At 40.1% G+C, this 26,973-nt stretch overlaps 1 protein-coding gene across 8 annotated transcripts in view; it reads left to right on the forward strand.

Annotated features, from left to right (window-relative positions):
* TENM1 (teneurin transmembrane protein 1) overlaps positions 1-26,973 on the forward strand; it is an 895,307-nt gene that overhangs the window by 548,252 nt on the left and 320,082 nt on the right. For 5 of the 8 annotated variants that reach the window (XM_035325179.1, XM_035325185.1, XM_035325186.1 and 2 more), the window contains exon 1: positions 12,593-13,230. The exons of the other annotated variants lie outside the window; for them this stretch is intronic. The gene's annotated coding sequence lies outside the window, so the exon portion shown is untranslated. Of the gene's footprint in view, positions 1-12,592; positions 13,231-26,973 lie in introns of those variants that run through there. 8 annotated transcript variants of the gene reach the window in all.

Raw genomic sequence — 26,973 nt, forward strand, 5'->3', positions numbered from 1 at the left:
TTGCATTATTCCAACATCATCAGTCAGGAAGAAAGCAAGTAGCTACAGGGCAGATCAGACTTTTCCTTTTTTTTTTTTTTTTTTTTTTTTTTTTTTTTTTTTCTCTCCTATTTTCTATTTTTGCTAAGATTCCAGCACAACTCAGTGCAGTAACTTCCTTGACCCTTGGAGGTTGCATCCCAAGCAGTCCTGGTGTTGCTGCTTCTTACTTCCATCAAGGACTGAGGGAATAGGATTCAGGAAGATTGTCAGCAGTGAATCTTGCTCCAAAAAGGTTGAAAACCGTTGCAGTTACTGAAACGCTTGACTAGTTGTCACTTTTACTAGTCTTGAGAGTACATAAATGCCTGTAATTCTTCGTTCTCCACGATCACTGAGAGTTTCATGGAAGAGAAGCTCTTTTTGCATATAATAGGTTATCTAGCAAAAGGATAATTATCTTTGAGGTCTTCAAAAAAAAATTATTTCCTTTTTGCAACAACTTTTGTGAAGTTATTAAATAATGGAGAAGCATGTCAGAGTAATGCATGATATGTGAAGGAGAAAAAAAATGCATTTAAAACCAAAAGGTATAATCTTCAGTTGTTAAAATCTGGTCAGACGCATACTGCTTAGCTATGTTGTATTGCAAAGCACAATTTCAAAGAGTATTACTGTGCTTATTCATTTATCTTTCAACTAGGACTATATCTCACTATTATTTCTCCTCGTGAGTCATAGTATTTCTACATTTTTCTACTTAAATTGATATATCTGATTTATGCTCACACCAAAAACAGTTCCTATGCATTTCCACATACAGATATTAGTCTCTGTTAAATATTACATAGGTTTAATTTAAGGTCCTGTCATCCCAAATTCTATAATTCAAAGCTATTAGAGCTTCTTTATGTATATTCTAGTTGTAGACCATAAGATGTGCAGTAATAATTCTATGCTACCTTACAGCTACCTATTATGTATATACATGTGCCTATCAACGTACAAACAGGTAAATTGAATGTAATTCACTCAAACTGACCTCTCAGCCAGTCATTAGTTTTTATACCACATATTAAGCTAGATTGGTTAGGAAGAGTAGAATTGGTGTGAAACAGTGTGCAAACAATGTAATGAAGCCTTGGGTTAAAGGAGCATGAGGAGCTCTAGACTATTTCAGTTCTATTTCTCAAGAGCCTGTGTTTCTTAACCATTGCTGTAGAGTGAAAATTACAATTAAAGATTTTGCAGTTAGGATGAATAACACAAAGATTAAACTTTACCTCAGCTACAGCAAAATTTTAAGTTTAACATAGTGTCCCATATCTCCACACATTATTTAGTCAGGTTTACATACTTAACATGTTTTCCCAAAGGCTATTGCAGATTTACGTTATGGTCTGCTTTCTTGACGTACTTGTGTGTCTGCAAAGTACTACTGATAAAAATTATATATCAAACAAATGAGATGCATGTCAGAAACCTATAAATAATGAATTAAATACTAGTATACTCATAAATATTACAAAAAAGACCAATAGGTTCCAAAAGAGTATTTCCCTTATAACTTCCTACTTGAACCGCAAGGGCATGATGCTGTTTAGGAGACTAAATTATATATATCTGGATTTATAATTAGTTCAGCTATTAACCTTTTCTTCATTTTCTCTCTTTGGTGATATACTGTACTGTAAATTTTATAAGAGGTTACCTTGCAGAAGATATGGTTTTATATAAATGCTCCATGCGTATTTTATAATCATTTTTAATTAATTTATTCTAGGTCCGATTCTCTACAGTCTTGTACTGGTGCAGTCTTATCTGTGCAAGATGAATATGAACTGGACCAAAACAGAACCTTCTGATCACTTATAACAAATACGCTTTATGTATTTTTGAATAGATTTGCTTTAGGTAGGTAAAACTTAAGTTTGGAGTAATGTACTGTCATAAATTGCAAACCTAATAGCACTACATCATTGTATAACAAAAGCCGTAAATCTCATTCATCCCGAGCTAATTACTGCCTATCCAGGTGCGTAGATTTGGTATGACTTCACGCTGTTTTCTAAAAACAGGTTGTGTTCAGCTTTTCAGGAAAAGATTTACATAGCCAATTTAGAGAGACCTCTGTGACTCCAGTTCTGTGTTTACACATATGCAGGGAATTCTGCCTATGACCACGATTTCTGCATGCAGATCTCTAAATGGATTGTTTTTAAAGAAGTTGTATCAGAACCTTCTGCACAATGCTGATGACAGCCAGTAAATGGGTGCACGTTAATGCTGCATTAGCATTGTAAAACTGCAGCACTTCACAAAAGCCTGCCAGAACATCACACAGTCGGACTGTTAAAATGCACATTGGTAATTTGCCATCCACTCACAAGCCAAGAAGAGAGATTAAATTATCTAACATTTTACAGAAACTTTGCCTGAAAAAGCCACATGATATTGTTATACACTAACAATTTAAAACATATTTGCAAACAAGCATTAGAATCTAAAACATGTTGGGAAGATATTTTAATTCATTACTGTTATTTTGTATTTTTAACTTTTAGAATAGTAGGTTTATGTCTATAGGGATTTCAGAAGTCAAAACTGACAGTACATATTTAACTATCATAACCACCCAGCAATTATGTTTTGCTTCTGCATTCTCGTCTAACTAGCCTTGCAATCTAGGAACTTCTGTGCATATTGGGATTTCTGTAGAAGTTAGCATTAATGAAATAAAGTATTAAATTTCCCTAGGCTCAACCTAGACATTAAGAATATAAATGTAAATTAGCAGAGAAGAAGTAGCAGCCTTGAATACTAACACCTCCATCATGTTACCTTTAATTAAAAAAGTACTGAAGACTGTGGAAACTAGTGTTGTGCACCTGGCACCCCCAAACAGCTTAAATATTGCAATTAGTTATGATCTATATGTAACAACACTTTACGACCCAAGTAGCTTCCAGATTCCGATGATCAATTAGCATTTGCTGTCTGATAAATAATAGCTCTCCAGTTCAGTTGTCTTGAAGTTTGCCTCATATATATATATATATATATATATATATATATATATATTCTCTGCTCTAAAAGCAGTGTCGGAACAGAGGTGGCCACAATATTCTTCCTATTTTGTTTTTGACTAGCGCTATAAATCCTAAAAATCAATTGCTGCTTCTTGACACTCATATAGCCACTGCAATGATAATTTTCATTGCAGTATGATTTCTATGATTGGGTGTCCATGCTTCACTTTACTCTTTGCTTGACTCTCTACCCCATCATTGCAACTAGTGCTTTCTGATGGTTAGCAAGTGAGAGTAAGATGAACAGTGAGAATATGAACCTGCTACAGGTGCTATTATTAGCTTCAGACTATTGTCATGAGTAGTACCAAGCTGTCAGTTCTAGTTATAACAATTTAGATTTGTATTCCAAAGAAACTGTTCCTTTTAAAGCTTTAAGCTATGACATGCATTATTGTTATGGCCAGTTATATGTTTTAATTCATACTGATTTAGAGTGGCAGACCTCTTTATACGCTGATAGTAATGACCCTTATTGGAAGACAGTAATTCACTGAAAGGGTGGTGGTGATGTAAGCTGTACCCTTTGAAGTTCAAGTGAAGTGCTGAAGTTCAGGTTTCTGGATTATTTTGTTGTTGTTGTTTTTGTGGATATTCGGGATGATTATCTCACCAGGAGAATGGGTTGAAACGCTAGGTTTTGTGTTGTTTTAAATTTGTCTAGAATAGTTTGTTGTAAATATAGAAGATATGAAAGATTTTATATCTTATAACTTTATCTTATACCATCTTTATCTTATATCTTTATCTTATATCTATCTTTATATTTATACAACTGGAAGTACCAGTACAGGCTGGGGGACAACCTGCTGGAGAGGAGCTCTGCGGAGAAGGACCTGGGGGTCCTGGTGAATGACAGGTTGACTATGAGCCAGCAGTGTGCCCTGGTGGCCAAGAGGGCTAATGGGATCCTGGCGTGCATTAAAAGGAGCGTGGCCAGCAGGTCAAGGGAGGTGATCCTCTCCCTCTACTCTGCCCTGGTCAGGCCTCACCTGGAGTACTGTGTCCAGTTCTGGGCTCCCCGGTACAAAAAAGACAGGGATCTCCTGGAAAGAGTGCAGTGGAGGGCCACAAAGATGATACGGGGCCTGGAGCATCTTCCCTATGAGGACAGGCTGAGAGACCTGGGTCTGTTCAGCCTGGGGAAGAGAAGACTGAGAGGGGATTTTATCAATGTGTACGAATATCTGAGGGGTGGGAGACAGAAGGATGTCGCTAACCTCTTCTCAGTGATTTGTGGGGATAGGACAAGGGGCAACGGCCGCAAAATAGAACACAGGAAGTTCTGCACCAACATGTGAAAGAACTTCTTCACAGTGAGAGTGACGGAGCACTGGAACAGGCTGCCTAGAGAGGTTGTGGAGTCTCCTTCTCTGGAGATATTCAAGGCCTGTCTGGACGCCTACCTGGGCAGCCTGCTCTGAGGAACCTGCTTTGCAGGGGCGTTAGACCCGATGATCTTTCGAGGTCGCTTCCAACCCCTACAGTTCTGTGATTCTGTGATTCTGTGATTATATGCAGGTGTTTTTGCAATATATATATATATATTGGTGTAATGAAAAAAGTGATCAATTTTAGAATCATCAAATAAATTGGAAGGATTATCTGGAGATCTTTGGTCCAACTCCCACTGGAGCATAGTCCTATTAAGTTTGAGTATTTCCAAAGATGGTGAACCCATAGCCTCTTCGGGCAGCCTGTTCCCATATTTGATGATCCCATGCTGAAAAAAATCCTCCTAATATGTCATTTGAATTTCTCACGTCCCAACATGAGTCTATTGCCTCTTGTCTGCCCCCATCTTTCTAAGCTCACTTCAGTAAATCCATGACTTTCTTGTACTGGGGATATTTTTCCTTTGTTGAACTTGGCAAGGTTCCTGCAAGCCCTGGTACATGTAAGGACCACTCACTATAGCTTGGTACTATCTGCAAATTGCTGAGTGCATGCTCTTGGCCGTTGTATGGTTTGTTAATAGACATTAAATGGTTTTCTGCCATGAATATTCAGTAATCAGGTAAAGAATCTGACAGGCAACTATATGGAATGCTGTGTTTTTCTGTATCTCCAAAATGAACTGTATAAATTGTCGATATTTTAAAAGATGAAAAACTGGAACTTCTCAATGAATCTTGAACAAATCAGTAGATGCAGAAGTTCCTCGGCACCTGAATGATAACTAAGCAAAATATCAAACAAGTTTTTGCTGTGAATTATGGTATCTTAAGATACTATCTCAAAGAAAGTATACTAACCAGTCTCACAGGTATATTATTGACCTGAGGATTTTGTGGGGGTCAGGCGATCGATGTTGATAATGGATATAAAATTGAAAGAAAAATGGAATTCCATTGTACAATTTGAGATTGTTTGCTCCGGTATACGTAGTGCTATCTAAGGGATGAAGACATCTAAGGTGCAATCTACTACAGAGACTTTAGAAATTTTCCACAAATGTTCCAGAAATTTGCCTATTTTATAGACTTTTTAATAGAGTTTTTTATAAAGTTGTTTATTTTAATTTTATAGATGATACATTTTCAGTGTAGCATCTGATTTTGTTGTTGTTATTGTTCTGTTTGTTTTTTCTTGTCACTTATCAATGCTCTGGTGGTTTAGGCCTCAGTTCTGAAGAGTTCTGTCTTCATATCAAGTAAATTTTGGGTTTGGCTTTTGAAGTTGCTAGTGAATGGTAGCAAATCAGGACTGTGATGCTTAATTACCTTCATTATAGGGCACTTAGGATACTAACTTAGACCATAAACTTTATTACTGTTTCTTGCTAAACTGAAGGCAAACAAGAAAATTCAAGGCATAAGAATTCTCAGTGAGATGGCCCTTAAAAATTAGTCATTTAGTTTAAAAGTGCTTGACATCATTTAAAGGTATTTTTTGTAAGCTTGCCTCCTGGGAAGCACTTGGGGAGTCTAAGTAAAATTTGAATGTTTATGTTTTAAAGCACGTTTAATGCAAGAAATCTGTGTATAATTATCTATAATTGGTCATCTATTCCTCTGAGATTTCTACTAAGCATTTAGTTTTCTCTTCTCTACATTAGCTATATCCCAGGCTTCTTCAACAGCTAGGACTGTCTGACAAGCCGATCTCTGGATACAATTTCAAACTCAACTGATTCTATTTTACCTGTTGCTATAGGACATTTCGTAATGAGGCCAGAGTTACTTTCATGTCTAATTAAGCTGAAGAGATTAAGATATCAAGGTCTTGTTTTTTGTATATTTTCCTAAGGGAGAAGTAAATACATGAGCAACAGAGATCAGCACAAAAAATAAAAGAAAAAAAGAAAAGCAGTGGGAACACTGGGGAGTATTATGTAATAAAAAGGAATGGGAAAAGGAAGCAGAAGGTTGGGTAGATGATATTTCATAAAGTATGTTCACTTTCAAATGTCTTAAAAATACTGCACAATGCTGAGTCAGAATTCCTCTCTAACATGATAATTATGTAAAATACAATAATTAGGTAATTATCAGATGAACCTGACAAGAAATATGGAAGAAGGTACTTTGTACACTACATCTGAAAAATCTCCTCCTATGATTTCGTTCCTATGAGATGAATTACACTGTAGACTAACCATGAGTTTGAAACGATCCAAAATCCTCTATGAAACATGACTTTGTTTTTTATGTTCCTTATCTTCTTCAGTGTCAGCTTTCAATGCAATGAGAAGTTTTATTATTACTTTATTTAGGAAGGAAATGATGTCTGCTATTTGGAAGTTTAATCTCTCTTGAAAAGTGCTTTACCTTAGTTCCATTCTCACGGGTAGGCTGATAGACTCAAACCTCTTTTAAGCATGTACTCATATATTTATATATATATATTGAATAGTTTTCATCATTTGTTTTGTTTAAATTTCTAGTTTAGATGCACCTTTCTGCAGTACCAAAGGATTTCCCCTTAAAAGCAGGAAGGCATTTAAGCTGATCTTTTCCCATCTATAGCTCTTCTCAATGATCTGGGAAAATACTTGTTTATATATTTGTTAGTTTCATGTATATTTTTTAATCCTTTCTTAAGAACTGAAAAAATACTGATACTCTTAAGATTTCTTCTTTCTTTCTTGACCTAGAATTCATTTTCATTAAGGTCTGTGAAGGGAAACAGGGCATACAACCAGTTTGTTTGTCCAGTTCAAGCCAAATCAACAAAGAAAATATTTCTCTATTTCAATTGGAAAATTATATATATATATTTTCTGTTTGCTAAAACAAGTGTTAATACTAATTTTAAACGAGTTCTTTTATTTTATGGGCCGTTACTACTTCTAAGTCGTTTAAAGAAAATATCAGGAAGACCTGCTGTGCACCAGCTACCATCACGCAGGTAAGTCTTAGTGGGCAAGAGGAGAATCAGTACTGGTGACAGGAGCAGTAGCACCACCTTGTGTTCATGTGATAGGAAAATAATAAGTAACACCCCTCTTCAGCCATTAAAATCGAGGCACTTGTTCTCTCTGCTGCATATTAACGAGGGAGCCATATTTGTGGAAAAGGTGCATATTTTTGGACGTCCTAAGTTTAGAACCACCAAAAATCAATACATCCATATAGATGGGAAATTACTGGGAAACAAGTTTGCAGTTTTGGTCAACATGCTAGGCAGTGGACATAGCACACACACAGCTTAATTATTGCCAGGTTTTTGGTAGGCATCTTTTGAACAAGATTGTTTACGGGGGGGAATTTGGAAAAAAGGTTTGCACTTGTGTACAGGAGTTCTTTCAGAATGTGAGAGACAAGGTTGTTAAAACTATGAAGGTGTTTTCTTTGAAAAATTAAAAAGTGAGCAAAGGAGACAGGCATCATGCAATGATGGAAAGCCTTAGAGAGGTAGTCAATATCGTAGGTATGCATTATTTTTTTCCAAAGCCTGTAAACATGGCATAAGGCTGCTTTTCTTTCTTCAGTCTTTTGCGTGGTAGAAAATGTTTTGTAAACAAATCTGTTCTGGTACACTTTTCATGAAGATAACTTCCAAAATACATTGGTTTACATTTCTTTTTCAAAATATCAACATCTCTTTAGTTATTTTCTCGTCTCTTGGGGTAACATTTCTGAAGAATGGTATTCCATCAAAAATTGCAATTCTTTCTTAGCTCTACTATGACACACTGTTTCTGGTGGACAGTCTGGGGCAAAAATTGTTCTTGCCTGGAGTTGGTAATAATACATGATTGCAATTCATATATATTTTTCTCTGTCTATATTACTTAGCCTAGCTTAAAATATTCAATTCTTCTTAGTGAAAGGGAAATAGCAGAACAAATTCCCCTTTCTGGACCCTTCTTTTGGTCCAAAAAGTAACAACTTCAGCTGTTTCCTACATCACTTTCTCCTTCTTAATCTTAATAATTTCACTACTCCCAGACTAAGGGCAAGACTGCACATGTGTGTCACTTCAGTGGAATGGATCTTTTTCCTGTTCAATAGGAACGTAACTATAAAAACATATAATAATATATTCAAAACTATTAAAAAGTGATCCTGATTTTCCTTTACATTTCAGTTTCTGTAATGATCTGTGCCTTGTCACAGTGAATGAGCATGAGGTGCAGCTAGAATTTTGTAGTTTTGATCATGCTTTTATCCATATCTCATAAACATCTACATCAGACAGATGTAAGGTGTCATTTAAAAAATGGCAATGTTCTAAAACCACCGTGCACAATAACAATGATTAATCAACCTCATTAGCTTTACCAGGTGTAAACAACAGGATTTTAAAAATAATTTAAGCTTTTACCATATGCTTGGGATCCCACGTTGATGTATGCAGGAAAGAAGAACTTCCTCAATGGTGTCCTTTCAGAGTCTGTCTCAAACAACTTTTTCTTTTTTGATTTTGTTTTGGTTTTGCCTGTTACATAAAGGCAGGGCAACATGAGTACTACTCAGCTCCTTCTGTTGCTTTCTGGCAGACAGTTTGGATCTCAATGTCCTTCATATTAGCATAGCTTTCTACCACTATTACCAGTATGAAGCGACTTATTGTAAATGTTTTGTTTCCTTTTCTGAGTAGTTTACTCTTAGTTGAAAAGACCAAAACATGTCAATCCTTGTATTTCAAACAGTGTTATATAGCATAAACAGTACAGGAATCCGGCTGACTTCACACCTCTGTTTTTTAAAACATGTTAGCTGTGTGAAGGAGTGATTTCCATAAATGGCACACCAGACAACCACTTCAATTGTATGGGGAAGTATCTCATCCTTTCTTAAGCCTTTATTCATTCTGTCTGTCTACTGTGTCCAGAAAACAGACACGTAGACTAGGAAAATTCCCCCAAAGTTCGCAAATAAGTTTTTGAGGACTCCATCTGATTGTAAGAATAAGATGCCAAAAATAGGAAGATTGTCAACATTGTTCTCAGAATCATGTTACAGAACCCCTCTAAGCGTGGGGACACCCTATTCTGGAGGGGGCTGAAAAGGTCCTACTCAGTGGTGGGACCAGCGTCTCACCAGGGATTGTTGTAATGCAGGCAACAATCCCTATTCTCACAGGAGGCACAATGATATTTTAAAACCAGTGCTTCAGCATAACTCTGTTACCAGTAAAGCAAAAGACATTGAATCACTGGAGGCTTTTCTGAACTGGAACTAGCCAGAAGGTGCAAAGCCAGTCCTAGGCATTGGTAGAGCACTGAATATTATGGCAGCTGTGCACTAGAGATACTATCCTTTGACACTCTGAGAAAACTTTTAGTGCAGGGAGCAGCAATACTAAAAAACCTGCATGCATTTTCACTCAAGGGAGTTTCATTCGGGACCAGTGTATCCAACCATTTTTTATCTATCATTTTCTTCTCAGCCAGCTTAGAATTCTTTTTTATTTTTACTTTTATTTTTTTCCTCAATGCACTTCTGATACATTAAGGTGTGATGTGCTTAAGGGCCCTTGTTTCCATTTACAAATATCAGTGTTCTGATTCTTGGAACAGTCTGTGACTGTTCTTTCTACAGGGATAATTCCTCCACAAGAAAGTCTCTCATCATCCCATTGGTCTCATCTCTGTTTGGAATATGCTCCTAGTTCTGTTGGTGTATGCATATAGCAAACCTGAACCATCACACCTTCCGATGGATCTTTCTCATGGACTAACATGCAATACCTGCATGGTCCTCAAAGTAGACCTTTTTGGTTTCCCAACATCCAACTCATTAGGGAGTGTCCCATGGGTATCTGAAATAACTGTATATGTCAGATCTTCCAATTGATATCTGGCAATGATTTTCCACCATCGAGACTATCAACTTTGGCTCATTTATCTCAGTGGTGGTTTACGGAGACAAAGGTATGGCTGATTGAGCACCTTCACTGTTAGTCTTTTTATATCTTTTCTGGATGAAGCTACAATCTTTTTATGACTACCATGTGTTAATGAGTACAATGGGCAACTTCAAAGCACTGCAAGCAGAAGCCCTAATAGTAATTTGTGATCTTTATGTCTACTAATAGCGAGGCAATATTTAGCTGAGTAAGATAGAACCTAAAAATAAAAATTAAAAAATCCTGGACTGGTCAGCTGCCTTGCTTTTTTTCTTTGACTAACACATCGATTTCATTCTAAACCACCTTCTGGTTTTGGATTTGAACTATTTCTGTGTTCAAGCTGTACTATCTCATTTTTGTGTTAATGAAAAGCAAATGTTAAAGTCTATCCAAAGAGACAAGAAACCAAAACAACCACATCTCCTAGGAAGGAAAATTTACTCTTTCCTCTAGACTCAGAATTGTTCGTGACTCTTCTATATTGCTGAAGAATTATTCCACCTACTGGAACTAAGTCACAGACATTTGAGACAGACTTTTGACAGATGACTGTTCTGACTTGAAATGGCTGATTTTTAGATTCAGTTCATAATGACATTTAAGGGCTTCAGGATTCACAAGAAATGCATTTCGTTTGTTCCTTTTGGCCTTTCTAAGAAAGTAATGTATAGGCAGTAGTTCAAGACTTCCTTTCTGCTGCGTAGGATACGTTTAATCCAAGAAAGAGAGAATGTACTTCCTAAAGTACACTATATTTACCTCAGGATCTTTACAGCTGTGCTTTCTTTAGGGAGAGGCAGATTTAGATTTCTGAAATGTTTTTCAAAGGAGACTTCCTTCTGAAGGACTTAGACCAATTTCTTCATTTTACATAGTTTGCATTTGCATCTTTAGAAATTTTTAGAATAAAAGTGAATATTTATCTTCTAGAAAGGAAGGTACAAAGTCAGTATTTAACCTTGTTATTCATGCAAACAACATTTTTTAATGCTAGGTTTGAAGACTTGATCCTTCTTTCCATCTTTTCCATCCTTTGTTTTTCAAGGAGGCTATCTTTGGAAGTACTATAATAGCCTCACAAGATTTCTCAGAATTGGGTTACAGCCTACAAACCGCATCTACATTTCATATTTATGCAGATTCCAATATTCACATTTTGGAAAGGGGATTGTATTTTGAGCCACTTTCTCATCATCTTTTTAATGCTGTTCAGTGTGCCCTAGAAACTACATTAACAGAAAGTTGTTTTGTATATGAAAACCCTACGTTGGAGGTGTTTTACCTGTTGGACCAAGATATTAATGACTCAGTAAGATTTCTTGTAGGCAGCTGAATGTTATTTCTCTGATGGAGCAAACTCAGAGCAGGGTTGTGTTCAAGAGCAAAGATTAAAAATGACAGAAAATTTCCATACTAGCAGTATGTTGGAATCATGGATGGCCTTACCTGGCTAATTCTATTTTATGTATGCACTGCAACACATTCTGTTGGCAAAATTGTAATTTATTTCTACTTAAAAAATGGTTTTTAAGTTCCCTTTATATTTTTTTCCTACAAATATTTATGTAAACAACGTAAGTACTTCCTAAGTGAAATATATCCCCAGACCAGAGTAGGAAGAGGAACTGGACTTCAGGTTATCTATGCGGACATCCTATGCCTTCTTTATATGCAAAGAATTAACAGAAGTTGCAGATTTATTCTTGTGTCCCCCGTTGCTGAATACACAGGTTTAGCAACATAGGTGACCACCGTGGGTTTTTTAAGGGGTTGACACGTGTGTGGATGCAACAAGGGCTCAGGCTGGAGACTGCCTGACAGGCAGGGTCCAGGCTGGGAAGCACAGATCCCAGTCGCCCGGATTCTTCTGGAAAAAAAAAAAAAAAAAAAAAAAAAAAAAAAATCAAATCTGCATCTGCAGTGTTTTATGTCAAAAAAGCAGGTGGTAATCACCTTAACGACTGTGTGTATCCTCCTGAGGATACCCAGCGTCTAAATGGTGACAGCACGGAGACGTTCCCCTGCTCCGGGACCGGGGGCGGCCGCCGGGGACCCCCGCGTTCACTAGCTCAGCTCGGGAAACGGCAGCAGCACCGACGAACCGACAGCTCTCCTTCCGCCCCGAGCTCTGATGCCGCTGCCGGCCTCGCAAGGTAAATCACCTCAGCGGAAGGCGTGCCGCCGTCCTGCCGCAGGCGGGGAGAGCCGCCGGGGGGGAGGCTCCGCTGCCCTGCTCCGCTCCCTCAGGCGGGGGCAGCCCCTCGACCCCCTTCCCGGGCTGTGAGGGAGATGTGAGAGGGCTGCGAGGGGATGAGAGGAGGCTCTGAGGGGGCTGTGAGGTAATGTGAGGGGCTGTGAGAAGGCGCCGACGGCCCCCCGGATCGGACCCCGCCGCCTTCCCTCACAGCCCGCGGCTGCGGTCGGCGCGAGGCGACTCGAGGCGCGGCTGCCGTGAAGGCGCCTGCGCGGATCTCCCCGGGCATGCTCATTAACAGCGAAGGAGCCGAAAAAAAAAAAAAGAAAAAAAAAAAAAAAAGGGGGAAGGCAAAAAAAAAAAAAAAAAAGGGAAAAAAAAAAATCCAGCACACTGACAGCGAGCGGCGGCGCCGCTGACACTGAGAGGAGCGGCTCCGGCAGCGGGGCTGCGCCCGGCCCCGCTTCCCCTCGCACCTCGGGCAGAGCCGCGGCGGGGGGACCCGGCGCTGCCCCCTCAGCGGGCTGTGGGTGGGGGGCGATGGCAATGAGGATTTACCGCCGGGGAGCGGGACGCGGGCACTGCGCCTAGAGGTGATGGGGGGCGAGAAGCCGTCAGCGGGGCTGAGCCGGGGGCGCCGCTGAAAGTTGAGCCCGGTGGCCGCGCTCGGTAAGTTTCAGGCGAGAGGCGGGAGCGGCGCCGCGGGCTCACCAACTTCGCCTCACGGCGGCGGAGCGGGGAGCCTCAGGGGGAAGGGGGGGAGTTTTGGGGGTGCCGGTTGGGGTCGGTGTGGGTTAGGGGTTGTTTTGGGGTTGGGGCGCGGTGCGGGCGGCAGCTGCTGTCCGCCCCCGGCCGGTGCTGCAGCGGCGGGCGGGGACCGCGGGGCGGCTCCGCTCCAGGCTCGGAGCGCGGGGACGGTTCCTGAGGGCGATGCCGGCGGGGTTGGGCGACCCAGCCGCCCTCCCTGCGAGTATTTCTGGCAGTGACGAGCCCCCGTGGTCGTATTCCGGCTGTGAGCGGGGGAACAGGGACGCCGAGCGCGGCCTCCCCGTGCTGCGGGGACGGAGCCGGGCAGAGCCGTGGTCTGCTCCCGGAGCGCCCCTCCTCAGAGAAAACGGCGGCCCCTTAATAACTTAATCAATTTTTCTCCTCTCTGGCACGTATCGAGCAAATCGTCCACCGGGGTTGATGTATTTGTGATCCAGCTCGCTTCCAGGAGCTCGTAACGGCTTGGGGATACAGGAATCGCCGTGGGTGTTATCTTGCGTGTGTTGTGGCACGGGTGTGTTTCAGGGAATGATTAAAAGTTTTCCGAATAACGTGTTCCCGAGGGTTTTGGGGCTGTGAATGGCTGGTCTTTCAAAAGAGGAAGATAACTACAATTGATGTGCCTAAGTACAGATCTTTCCTCTTAAAGAGAGATGTGCGTTCCACTTGCCACGTTTGAGAACATGTAAATGACGCATATAAATCAAAAAAAAAAAAAAAAAAAAAAACTTGCTAAAAACATCTCTTAGGAACGTGGGAATGCCAGTTACTGCTCTTTCCTCCTCGGAGCAGTCAGGTGTGGAAGCAAATGAATGCATTTTATTAATGGCTATATATAAAAAAGCTATTGAAATGTATTCAGAGTCCTATAAAGGCAGTGTCACATGAGAAAAGATGCAGCAAAGGAAATTAAAGGAAATTAAAGGATGAGCAAAGGAAAATATTATTGCTCATCCAATGTGGTGTTATAATTTGGAATGGTAGTTTTTAAAAACAGAGAGGGCTTGATTTTAAAAACAGGCTCGGCTGCACACAGGTGCGGCTGTCACGCCGTCACGCGTGTGTGGAGACGCGGCGGCTTTGCTGTGCCTTGTGGTCTCGGGACCAGGTAAGTGCCTACTTTCTTCTTACGGAGGTAGGGAATGCTGAGCCTTTGCATCGGTTCTGATTGCAGCAGGCAGGACATTCGCTCAGCATCACTTGTCAGGTCCAAATGGTATGAATTTGATTTTTAAATGACTGTAATCTGAAAACACTATTTGAAAAATGCAGAAGGAATAATGTCACCTACCTAATTGTTTGCTCAGGGCTTTGATTATGGTAAAGCAGTCATCTCCGTGTGGTTAGTAATATTTCCCATTCCCATTTTACAGACTGGGGAACAGTGTGCCCTGTCTTGGCATCCCTCAGTGTGTCTGCCAGCACCTCACTATGGTTCTAGCAGGGCTTTAAATGCTTTAGCGACTGAATAAGAAACAGGCGATGGCCTGTGCCGGAGCTTGAGGCGTTTCTGCTTTCTCGTCTGCCACCTGCTCATCTGGAGTCTGTCGTCTGCTGGCTGCATTCCGCAGTTTCAGCAGAACAGAGCTGATGTTCGGCACTGCACAACTGCAAAAAGCACCAAGTCAGGGCAAGTCCTGCCGCAGGGGCCGTATCCTGCTGGTCACTTCCTCCTGGCCGGGTGGTCCCGTGTTTGGGGCACTTGGGGCCGAGGAAGGCTGAGAATCTGCAGTGGTGTTACCTCACCTGAAGTTCACAGGTCTTAAGAACAAGATCTGTTGCTACTACTCTTTATGACTTAGAGAAATACATATATGCATATATATTCCTATAAAAACTTCAATGCAAGTAGTTTTTTATAATGAGAACCCGTCTTTCATTAAACTTTTCAGTAAAATACTGAGCATACACAAAAACTCAACTGCAGAAAAGTTTACTAAATTCTCAGTGCACTAACCTGTACTAGGAAAACAAATCAGTTTCTATTGTGCTTCTGTTACTGTTTTTTATTTATACTGTGAACATTGTTTAAACGGTTTTAAGCTGTGGCTTTGTAGCTTTGTATTTTTTTAATACTTCTTCTATGCTACAAATTTGAACTTCAGCCCATGTATTATTGACAAGCATTCCTTCTGTTGCGGTGATTTTTTTTTCATTATTTTATTTTTTAGAAAAAGCAAAGATATATATTGAGTATTGATCTCTTTGGCTAAATCTATCGTGGTAAGCTGTTGTATTGTTTTCTACTTTCCAGTACAAAATTCTCCTTGTTTCTGAGTTTTAGAAAGTGAGTAGTGTGTGAGGTTGGAAGGAAAAGATCCCTTCCAGTTAAATGTTGTCTGAAGCATGCCAAAATCAAAATGACCATTTTGAGTTGGGCTTGGTATTGGGTTCTTGCTTTGGAAGCCTTCAGCCAGCAGTTCTTGTTTTCTGTAGCCTTGATAAGCAATTACTGCACCCTTCCAGTTCAGAGCCTCTGTTAAGTAGATATTGCTGCTTGTGCCAAACTGTAGATGTATAGATGTATTTTTCTGGTTTTCCCATAGCTTGGTGGGGCACTGGGTGTATCTATTTCACTGAGTGCACACAGATGTTTTCCAAGGGTTATGAAGAGTCCATAAACTCTTTTTTTTTTTTTTTTTTTTTTTTTTTTTTTGAGGTGTAGCGAAGGCATTTGGGGTCTTAGGTGTGACATTCTGCTGTGGTGCCTGAGTGGATCTTCATCTTCAACAATTGGCAGTGGTTTGACGTGTTTTGAAGAGTTCATGGTTCTGTTACGGAAATGTTAGTTTTTAAATCTGAAATGGGCAGTGAGCAAATAGTCCTTTCTGTAGCTCGGTTTCAGGACTGTAGGTAGAGGAACAGTTTTTGGCATGCAGTTTTGGATGTTTCCATGCAGTCACTCCTGCATCACTTTGCACTCTAAGCACTGGTTCGTTGAAGCATAATACGTGAGAATGCCCACAGGCTGTGAGACGATGCTTGGGTTGTGTATCAGTAACCTCTAAAGAAACATCTACTGAAACAGAGGTCTCCTGTGGCTTGAGTAGCCCTTAGTGGACTCCTGACTGCAGCATGTGCATGTGCCTGGTCTGCCAAAGACCTTGGAGTTGGCACTCACCTTAACTGCAGACACTTTGAGAGTTGGGCAGACACTTTGAGTGCAGACACTTTGAGTGTGCAGTGCAGACGCTTTGTGTGCAGACACTTTGAGTGTGGTGAAGTGCAGACAAAGTGCAGACAAAGTGCAGACACTGTGAGTGTGGTGAAGATCCTTGGGTGGCGTCCATGAGTGTTGACTTCACTTTGAGTAATGTGTCGGTAACTTGACCACTCCTTCTAAGGGTGCTGCAATTAAATGCTACCATTACTTCAGTTTTTCTCCTGCTAAATCAAGATACTAATTATTGTAAACCCAACTTCCCAAGTTTCTCTCATTTCTGTGGTAACAGGTGATGGGTGGGCAGTTGTGGGATCCAAACTGAGCTGTGCATCCCTGCCTGGTTTGGGGCTTGTTTCGTACGAACGGCATCAGGCAGCAGCTGGAGCAGGGGCTGTCCTGGGAAAGCACGGGGCAGAGGAGGCATTGCTCATTGTGGGCTTCCCAGTGGCCAGGTAGAAGCATTCCTGCTGCTTCCTGGAGCTGTCCCCAGCAGCAATATCCTACTCCTCATACACCTATTCCTTCTTTCAGTCTGTCCTACACCCATGCAGCACCAGCTGCAAGGCCTTTCCTACCTCCTGCAGATCATGCTGCCTTCCTGTAGATAGGTGCTCCTGGTGCTTCTTTTTCACCAGCTGCTTCCTTGCTCCCAGCCAGTTTTGAATAGGGGGAAGCACAAAGTCAGAAAACACACCAGAGGCATTTTCCTGATCCTTTCCAGGTTCCTCCTACTCCCACTTCTGCACAGTGCTTATCCGTTCCTGTTCGCATTTGTTTTGTTCAATGTATTTTATCATCACAAAATTCTGATCCCTTCCACCTCAGAACCGTGCTCACAGCTCTAGTTCTTCCATAAATACCTGACGTGCTTTCTAAACCATAAACACTGAATATCCCTCAACCGTATGCCTGTGCTACAGAGGCACCTATGACATTACTTTAATTTCTTTTCATTTTGCTCAATTCCTTCTCCAGCTCTTTTCTTGCAGCTCCCACTTTATCCAAAATCTCGTTAGCTCTTCTGCAGAGCTCTGTATCATCTTGTCTAGCCCCGCTGGTCTTTCATGAAGTTCAGCAAATTGAAATCCACGCAGTTCCACTTCCAGCTGTTTTCGTCACAACTTTGATCTTACCCGTGGCCAGCCTGGTGTTGTTTCTTCTTCATTCTTCTTTTAATGAAAGTGACCAATTAGTTACAGAACAAAAGCCCTGTAGTCAAAGTATTGGTCAAATCCTGGATCTTTCCTCTTCTAGGACAGAATGGATTTTAGAGCATATAGGCTAGCTGCTATTCTCGGCAAAGATGACCTTTTTGGTTTTTGCACAGAACAGAATTTTTGTCATTATTGAAGTTTTTAGGTGCACGGGAACTCTCTGGGATGCAGCAAATCTTCTCAAGTTATCCAGCGTATTGTTGTAAAAGATACGTCTAGCATTTGTCCAGTAATGTGGTGTCTGTGAAGGGCTCCTTATCTGCACAGTGCGTTTTCATGCACGCTTGCTAGCATGGGAGAGCCAACCTCTATTACAGTGTAATTACTGCATTATAACGCTTGGGCTTGTGTCAGCCCATTAGCTGTACTCCAGGTCTCCGTAACTTCCATGGATTTCAATAAATCAGAGTCAGCATGGATGTAACATCTTTGATATGTAAAAGAGTAAAGGTTAGTAGTAAGCAAGTATTTTGGTTATTAAAAATGCCCAAAGATGCAGCACATGCAGATGAGGGTGGGAGCTTTACCTTTACCGCTGGCTGCTGTTTGAACCTTGCACACTGCTTGGTGCATTAATAGCTTGGTGGTACTTATTATCTAAAGCATTAGGTGAGAGGTGTAAAGAAGCACATGTCCACAGAGTACCGGTGAAGTCGTTACCGAGTGGTGCGGCTGAGGATCTGATCATGATGTGCTTGCCTAATTAATAGCTTGAGCAGGGAGCAAGAGGAAAAGGATAAGATGGCTTTCATTGGAGCTTCAGTAAATGCAGACGGATAGCCATCATCTCTGTGACGTGCTGTGCCATTTCACTGGGGATCCAGAGCGGATTCTCATCTCTGCAGACATTCTGGAGGGAAGAGTTAATGTGGACATAATTCAACCATAATTCAATTGCGCAACCTTTTAGCATTTCATTAGCACACTTTATTTAAAGTTACACCGTCTTTCTTTGGAACTGTTGGATTAAATTGGCTGCTTAGATTAAGCGACTTTTAAGTCTATAAAGCACAATAATTCTACTTATGGTCAGCAGCTTTAGCAATCACCATAAAATATACCAATTGTTTTAATTTCAACAGACTAAGTTGTCAGTTGATAAGTAGTCAATAGTAAGAAGAAATTGCCTTTTAATGTTGCTCATATTCAGTTTGTAATATTTTTGTAGTTGATTACGAGTTAGAAAATTGAATTTTGGAGTCACAAAGCATATGTGAGCTGTATTGAGCTGCTCTGAGCAATTCATACTAAGCTTTCTAGAGTATCAGCTACAGACCAGGAGAAATTGTTTTATATGTCGATGTTTCCATTCCTGACTGCAAGCCTGTAAAGTATGCAAGAGATGACTGTAAATTACTGTACTGCTATTTTGAGCCTTCCTTTAGATAATATATCAACAAGGTCAGTGCTGTTAGCAACTGGGTTATGTTGGGTTTCTTATTTTTTTTTTTATTTATTGCTTGTTTGTTGTTTTCTTACTTTGCTTGGCAATTTGCTTTTTTTATATGTTAAGCATAGAAGCTATAGATTGGAGGGTTTTTGTTTGTTTTGGTTGTCTTTTTTCTTAATAAAAACAAGTGGTATAAAACAAGACTTACCTTAAGCACTTAACTCCAGGTCAGAGAAATAACTGGCCAGTGCATATGGTAAAACTAAGGGAAAATGTTCTGTTTTCTCTCTTTTTTTTTTTTTTTTTCCTTCCTCCTCCTCTTTTGTTTCTGTTGTTGTTTTTGTGTGGAGGAGGATCTGGCATCCTATGTCCAATGCCAGTTCTTTACCTGAAAATTGAGAATAGAACCAAAACCAGGAATGATTTGAAGTTTTTTTTCATGAAAAAAAAATATATAAAAATTGGGACTGAGAAACACTACGTTTGGTGGTGATGTATAATGAAAAACTAGAAAAGTTTCAAAAGCATTTTTAATTTTTTTCTTGGCCAATATCTAAAGAAGTAATATCTTTTTGTAAATATGTATATAATAAAAAATCCCAAATTATGTCAGAATTTACCAAGAGGTTTTTTTATCAGTACCAAACTGCAGAATTGAGTGCTGGGACCATTCAGTGACACAGCTGCCCGACTCAGCCAGCCAGCCTGATGTTGTGATGGAACACAATACAGCTTCAGAATGAATCTCCTAGGTATTAGGAAGCATGTTTTATTCTTAGTACAAACTGTATTTACTGCCTTTAGCTGTGTGTACAGGAGCCGTCACCACACCTAATGCGTGGTAGCCCGGTGTGGTAATCTAATGGAACTGCAGCAAGCGGTAGCTTGTAAATAAGCATCCTAACCACTGCCCTCAAGTAAATGATTCTGGGCTCCTTGAGACCTCAGTAACTGAAGCCAATCATAGAAGACTTGGGAAGCGGATATATTAAAATCCTAAAAATATTTTTAATGGCTTAGTTATTGCTGTGAAATTGTTGGTCATAATATTTGTTGAAAAAAGTGCTTCTGTATGTGATATTATTTATTTTTGCTGTACTACTGAATCATTGAGAGAGTTTTGTTTCATGTTTTATGTTTACTGGTTTCCATTTGCGATATTGATGTGCAGGACACGTAGTGAGAACCATGTTTGTTTTCTTGAAGCCAAACAGACTTTTAATACAGTTTTGCTTTCTTGCTAAAGCCAGAATCACAGTCCCACTGATTTGAATTACAGGGTTTTCTGCCTTTGAAATTAGTGAAAATGGGATAAAGACAGACTACGGTTCAGGAAAGGCTGGTGTAAGCAATTTTACACATAGTAGTCACCGTCGCCAGGTGGCAAACGCACCGGGCATGGAAACACTTTTGCAGCTCCAGTGGGGCTCAGAGTGGAGGTGCAGCCAGGCTTTGCCTCACCTCCGAGCCCAGTCAGCAGCTTCCCATTCCTGGCATTTGGGTCCTCTCTTAGCAAGTCCTGGCCTTGCTCTATTACACGCTGCACATACAAAAGCCATGCAGGGGTTACCAGTACAGGCCACGATGTAAAAACTGTAGAGTCAAGTTGAGCCCTTTGTGTTGATTCCAGTGTTTGACTACAGCCCTCTCTACCGAGCAAGAACGAGAAGAAAGGTTGTTGGCTGAAAAGCTGGAATGTTTGCTGTGCTTGAGAAATCGTGTTGAAGATGAGACTTGTGATGGCTTTGGCTAAGGAATAGAATATTACATTTTTAATTTGGGGGGATTTTTATTGTGTAGGGTCAATTAGAATCCTAGGTGTGCTCACCTTAAATTAACACTGTTGTTCCTTTACAGAGGTTGATTTGTAGTACACCCATCTCAAAACGATGTAGCTGATTATGAAGTCCATCACTCATTACCAGTGCTGTGCTTATGTTGGGTATGATGAGAGTTTGTGGTTGACTAAATGGAGATCCCTCTGGAGAACAGGATGGTGGGACCCTAGCTTTGGTCTCAGTAGTACTTGAGCCAAAGGCATGTCAGCGATTCTGCAGTGCCATGGGATCAGCCAGCCACTGGCATGTCAGCCTCCCTGGTAGCTCCTCCAGACCAGAGCAGGGTTACTGAGTGCCTTTACACCTTCACCGTGCTGGGATACCACTCACCAAGAACTCTGTCTTGGTTTTCCTAGGCAGGGAGCTATCCTGAATCGTCAAAAGTCTCACTGAAGCACTGGTAAGCGGCACATTCAAAGTTATTAAAATCAATTAGAGATGGACTTTGCCCCAACCCAGTGTACCAGCTACTTCTATTATTTCTTGGCCAAGGGTACAGTGTAGTAATATTTTTGCAATTATTCCACAGTACTTCTGTAGCGTGTTGCAATGCCTCCTTCTGCAAGCTGCGCACCAGCCTCACTGCATCGCACCATGGTTCTGCTTTCCATGAATCAAACAATTAGCTAAGACAGGGACATAAAAGTGCAAAGTGTAAATGGGTCTCCATGAATAAAATAAGAGGGAAAATATGTTAAATGGTTCTTCTACCAGAAGGAAAATAAGTTTTTCATGCTGCTTAAGTAAAACAGAGAGGCTTTTTAAGGTCCTAGTCGAGTTCCAATCTTGGCACCTTGGCTAAGTCTGTTCTTGAGAATTTTCCATTGCATTTTATGATGGGAGAGTGTATGCTTTAATTAAGACGTTTCAATACTACATAAATATTAGTTCTTTTAAAATATACACACATCTCTACTGATAGGCTTACAAAGATAGTTCACATGGATGAAGCTAATGTCTGCTATCACTGTCAAACTTCGGAAAAACTCTGTATTTTTATTTGTTGATGTTTTGGCCTCTGTTTATTGAAAGGCATTTGCTTGAAAGCTCTTATCCAATGTAAAATTTGGTTTAATATAATGTTGAAATCTCTGTGTATAAATTATGGCTGCAGTTGGCATTCTGTAGCACAGTAATGTCACCAGTATTTACACTTGACAGAAGATGTAATTTAGATGCTTCTCTGCTTTTGAAATAGCTTGTAGGTGTTACATGTTCAGTTAATTCACTGCATTAAATGCCATTGGTTTTACCTTAATGTACCTTTAATAAATTTAAAAACCCGTTTGAGAAACAAAAAACCAGCAGAAATGTAACTTTAGTTGAAATTGAAATATTAATATCAATGATACAAGGTTAATTAAATGTCAGGAAAAAATACCATCCAAAGGATGAAAAATGCTAACTCCTTTATTGTAACTTGTATGTTGAGAGCAATTTCAAGGTGTTTAAAAAGCTGAAATGAGTTCTAAAATGGTGGGGGAAATGCATCCTAGAATGCAGTTTGTAACCTAACTGTTAGCATTATATTTGAGTAGGAAATTTAAAGCACTTTACTGAATAATAATGAAATGAGGCATAGAAATTAATCTCCATAAAAAGTTCCCCAGGGGAAAAAATGACAGACGACTTTGTGACGAGCATTCTGCTGTGCAAGAAGACACGACATTTCTCGTCTTCATGTTGCTTAGCAGTCCTTATTTTCTTACCTGAAGTAAGTTTTCCTTTTCCTTCTTTTCTTGAGCCAAGGAAGTTTGCCCTTCTGCACAGAATGGGCTTGTTAGTCGGGTGCTGTTCTTTCCAGCCTTGCTAGATCCTGACTGCATGTCAGTATGTTACCAGTGTTTCCAGTGTTTCCCTGCTAAAGCTCCAGTTAGACTGAAAGAAGAAATTGTTTTCTGCCAAATTTGCTCACCAATAGCACTAAAGCCTTGTCCTTGATTTTGAAGCTTCTTGATTGAACTGAACTTGTTTCCGTTTTCTCTTGAGCATAACAAAATCAGAACAAATGGGATGGTTAGATTCAATGGCTGGGAATGAGATTGGGGTGTTACGGAGGGGAACTGAGATGTAGAAGACAGTTTCCATGTTCTGAATTATTTAAATGTTGGATTTCCGGAGTTTGACTGAGTAGTGAAAGGAGCTGCTTCTCAAACACCATCACATGTTTCCCATGTAGCACTTCGGGCTTTTAGCTGTATAGCCTTCCCTATAGCCTGTTGTTTGGATATTCAGCAGTACTGGTAGTATTGGACGTATGTACACGTGCTGTTACGCTAATCTGAGGCCTTAAGCTCAAATCGATGAGAATAATCAAATACAAAAGTGATTTTATATTGGAATTCTCAGAAGATGAGTACTACAGGGTAGACAGCTGTGTTGCTGATGTTAAAATTTGCTTGAAGTTTTCAGCACCCAGAATTTTTCACAGACTTCTGGCTGCGTTGTGTTTTATCATTAGTTGTTCCTCCAGTGATCTAAGTCATCAAGGCAGTACAAACGGGCCTTGAAGTGTTAGTCATTCCAGTCCCATTCTTCATGAGTAACTGTTGACATTTCAGTGAACATCGTCATGCTGGATGCTAGATGTACTGTCTCTATTGTTATCAGATGGAGACAAGTTATGTTCTCATGTTTAAAAGAAATTACTTGAGGTCAAATGCAGGAATGATGCAAGAGAAATGGGTATTGCCCACTCCTCCTCCACATGTGCTTTTTTGTGGATAAGTAAAGGACTTTAAATGTTTCTGTTGCAGACCTATCCTTAAAACTAACCAAGAAAAAAACTGTGAGCAAGTGTTTGCAAGCTTTTATTTCATTGTAACAATAGCTGCTTGAATACAGGGTGAACTAGTATCTGGGGTAATGACCGAGAATACAGCTGTCAGCCAGCCAGAGAAGCCTGGCACCTTTATTAGAGCTTAAAATGTTGAACCTTGTTAATTCGGACCATACAGGAACCATTTCTGCAGATGTAATATAGTACTTATCTGTTACCGTAAAAAAGCAGGGCATTATGAAATAGAAACAATTGTAGTGCGAAATGATGGTGGACTCCACATCAGAACATGGGAAGGAGCAGTAAATCTAAACCATGACTTCATATTTTAGTAATGTTTTTACCTTATTGATTGGAAATGCAGTGTAAATAAGAGTCACACATTTTAGGTTAGCAGATCTTCTTCTTTGCTCATCATCTTGCTGATTAATGGCCTAATTTAGGAATAATAAAATATGTCTCTGACATCTGTTTAAAATAGATTGCTTAAATAGTGTGTGTTCAGCTTTTTTATTTTGCTTTGCCTTTTTAACAGTGGGGATTACCGCACACCTAAGGGATAAGTGTAGAGCTGCAGATTAAATCAGAAATGTAATGTAAATGCATCAAAACATTCTGCAAGCATAAGCACTATATCAGTTAAAAATATTGCATTAGAAGAATATTAGGGATCTGGCTTGTACTCCCAAATGAAGTCACTGAGGACCTAATGTTCTGTACGAAGGGGCACAGCAGCGCTACCAGGGTATCCCTAGCAGCTGTCTTTTGTTCCAAATAAAAATGAACAAAACATTCTCTAGATCTCTCTTTTTTATTATTATTTTTATTGTATGTTTGTACTTCCTACATGTGAAAATGAAGATGGTACCTTTCAGGGAGAGTTTTAAATCAGTGCTGAATGCTTTTTTTTGGCACTGCGTACCACAAACGGGTACATATTCAAAATGAAAAGCCTCAATGAAATAACACTCTTCTGCATGTGATAGTACTTTATGAAAAATCTACAGTGGCCCTTTCTCCTAAGTGTTTGTAAGGTAAAAAAAAAAAAAAAAAAAAAAAAAAAAAGGAAATAACAGGTGAGAATGAAAATTATGGGACACAAAGCGAAAATGCTCATAGAAGAGTGTTACTGCTTGGTCCTCTGAAACCACCTCCTGTTTTTATTTGTGAGAAGAGCTGAGGGCTCAGGTTGGGCATCAGTTAGAGGAGCCTGGGGGAGAAAGGAGCAGTGAGAAACAGACTGGAAGGGAAAGAAACCAGCTGCATTTGTAGGCCTGTGCAAAAGCAAAGATGCTGAAGGTGATCAGGTGATCTGAAAACAGTGCAGAAGGAAGAAGAGAGGTGAGGTGGAGCTGGGGAGCACGGCAGCAGAGCTGGAGCAGTAGAAAGGGCGGGTGGCTTTTGCTGCTGTGTTCCAGATGGGCTGCAGCAGGCAGATCCGTGCTGCCTGTTTCCTGATGTCACGATAGAAAAGTGCTTTTGGCAGATGTGAACAATTCCAAATTTGCCTTGACTGATGTAATCAAATGCTGAACTGCTTGTTTGCAGTGACATGTATGCACTCTTCCACTAGCTCTGAGTTTGGGTAACAGTGTGATCGATAATATTTTGTATATTTTCTGTGTTTGTGAAAGCTAATGGAAAGATTCGTGGCAACAGTGTCAGTGACATCCACAAACTTGACAGCTTTTTTTGGAATTAGCATTAAATTGTGATATGCATTGATAAATCAACTGTGAATTGCTCCAGCTGGAGTGGTGCTGGTCTTTGTTCTCTTCTTTAGGTGGCTTCATTTTGTCTTGGATTCTGCATTTGAGTTTCAGTGTCACAAATTCTCACCATTTTAAACAACTTTTTTTGCTCTTAGAAGTGCTATGAAACCTGAAGATGAAAGGGGAAGTAGAAGGCATTTTGCTGTTTTGTTTACTGGAACATCATTTCTTATGGGTACACATGTGCGTATTTTGTAAGCGGACTGCTAATAACTTCCAGTCTAGTAGCTAGGTAGGTAGGAAAATAATTCCAGTTTTTCACAATAAATGAGAGCAATTGCCTCGAGCTGATAGCTCACCTGTGTGTTCTGGTGAGGGTTGTTTTCTGTAGTAGAGGACTTGAGATTTCCCGAGTCTCTTTGCAACTGTTGTCTTCTGTTAGAGTGACAACTACAAAGGTATGTTGGACAATCTATCCATCATCTGCTGAGATTACTGTGATTTTTAAGGGAAAAACTACATTTTGGTAAGTGCAGGAGTTCTGTTTGTTTTAAATGAAGTGTGACCTGCTTCACAGATTTCATATGAAGAGTATGAGGGAGTCTGAAGGAGGAGAGCAAATCTCTTACCAAGGTTCTGCATTGTTATTTGGAGCATGAGTTCAAGACTAAATTATCGTATTTCTCAGAAAATATATATATACTAATGGGAATCTTATAAGTGACAAAGTTGGAAATAATTAAAAGTGGAAATGGGATTTTACAAATAGAGAGAGTGCTACAGTCCGGTAAGTATGTTCATACTATAAACTGATACCCAGAAACCACTTCAATACTCATTTCCTACACTGACAAAGAATGGGATCAATTCAAGACTATCATGCCTTGAATTTACAGGCAGCTCATCATAATTAAGAAGCAAACCTTGAAGTTCTTCTCTCAGTTTGTCTCTGTTGCCTTGCCTGGGGGTCAGAAATGTTTTTGCTGCCTTCAGATCATGGCAGTGGAAGACTTAAGTGGAATCACTCCTATTAACAGAAGTTGTTTGTTTGCATTTGATCAAAATGCCCTTCCAAAGCACAAGTGATTAGTGTTGCAGCATAAAAGGGCTGTGGGATGAGAAGGCTGTTAATAGACGAGAAGATGGCTCTATGTACCATGAAGACTATGACTACAGGAAATTCAAATCAAAATGCTTTAGGACATAATTGTATAGTGTGCAAACTTTTAAAAGGTTATTTCCATAAACTGTTAACAAAGCTTGTCTTCTGTTATGGTTTCAGCTCCTAGGGACACAAAACTTAAATATGGTGTCTGCTTTGTCTGCAGAACAAAGCAGAAGCTGTGCTCCTCATTGTTATCCTGGGAGATGAACATGCTGGTACATTTGAGTAAAAATACAGGGTAGGAACGGATTCTGAGGTGGTGGGATTGTACAGCATCATCGAGGGTCTGTTGCATGCTGGTATGTGGGCAACTGTGTACTGCGTAGTTTTTTACCCTACTACTATGTAGGTTTTTACCCTAGGAGGCATATGAATCTGTATTT

The sequence above is a fragment of the Oxyura jamaicensis genome, chromosome 4 (assembly GCF_011077185.1).
Source record: "Oxyura jamaicensis isolate SHBP4307 breed ruddy duck chromosome 4, BPBGC_Ojam_1.0, whole genome shotgun sequence".
NCBI lineage: Eukaryota > Metazoa > Chordata > Aves > Anseriformes > Anatidae > Oxyura > Oxyura jamaicensis.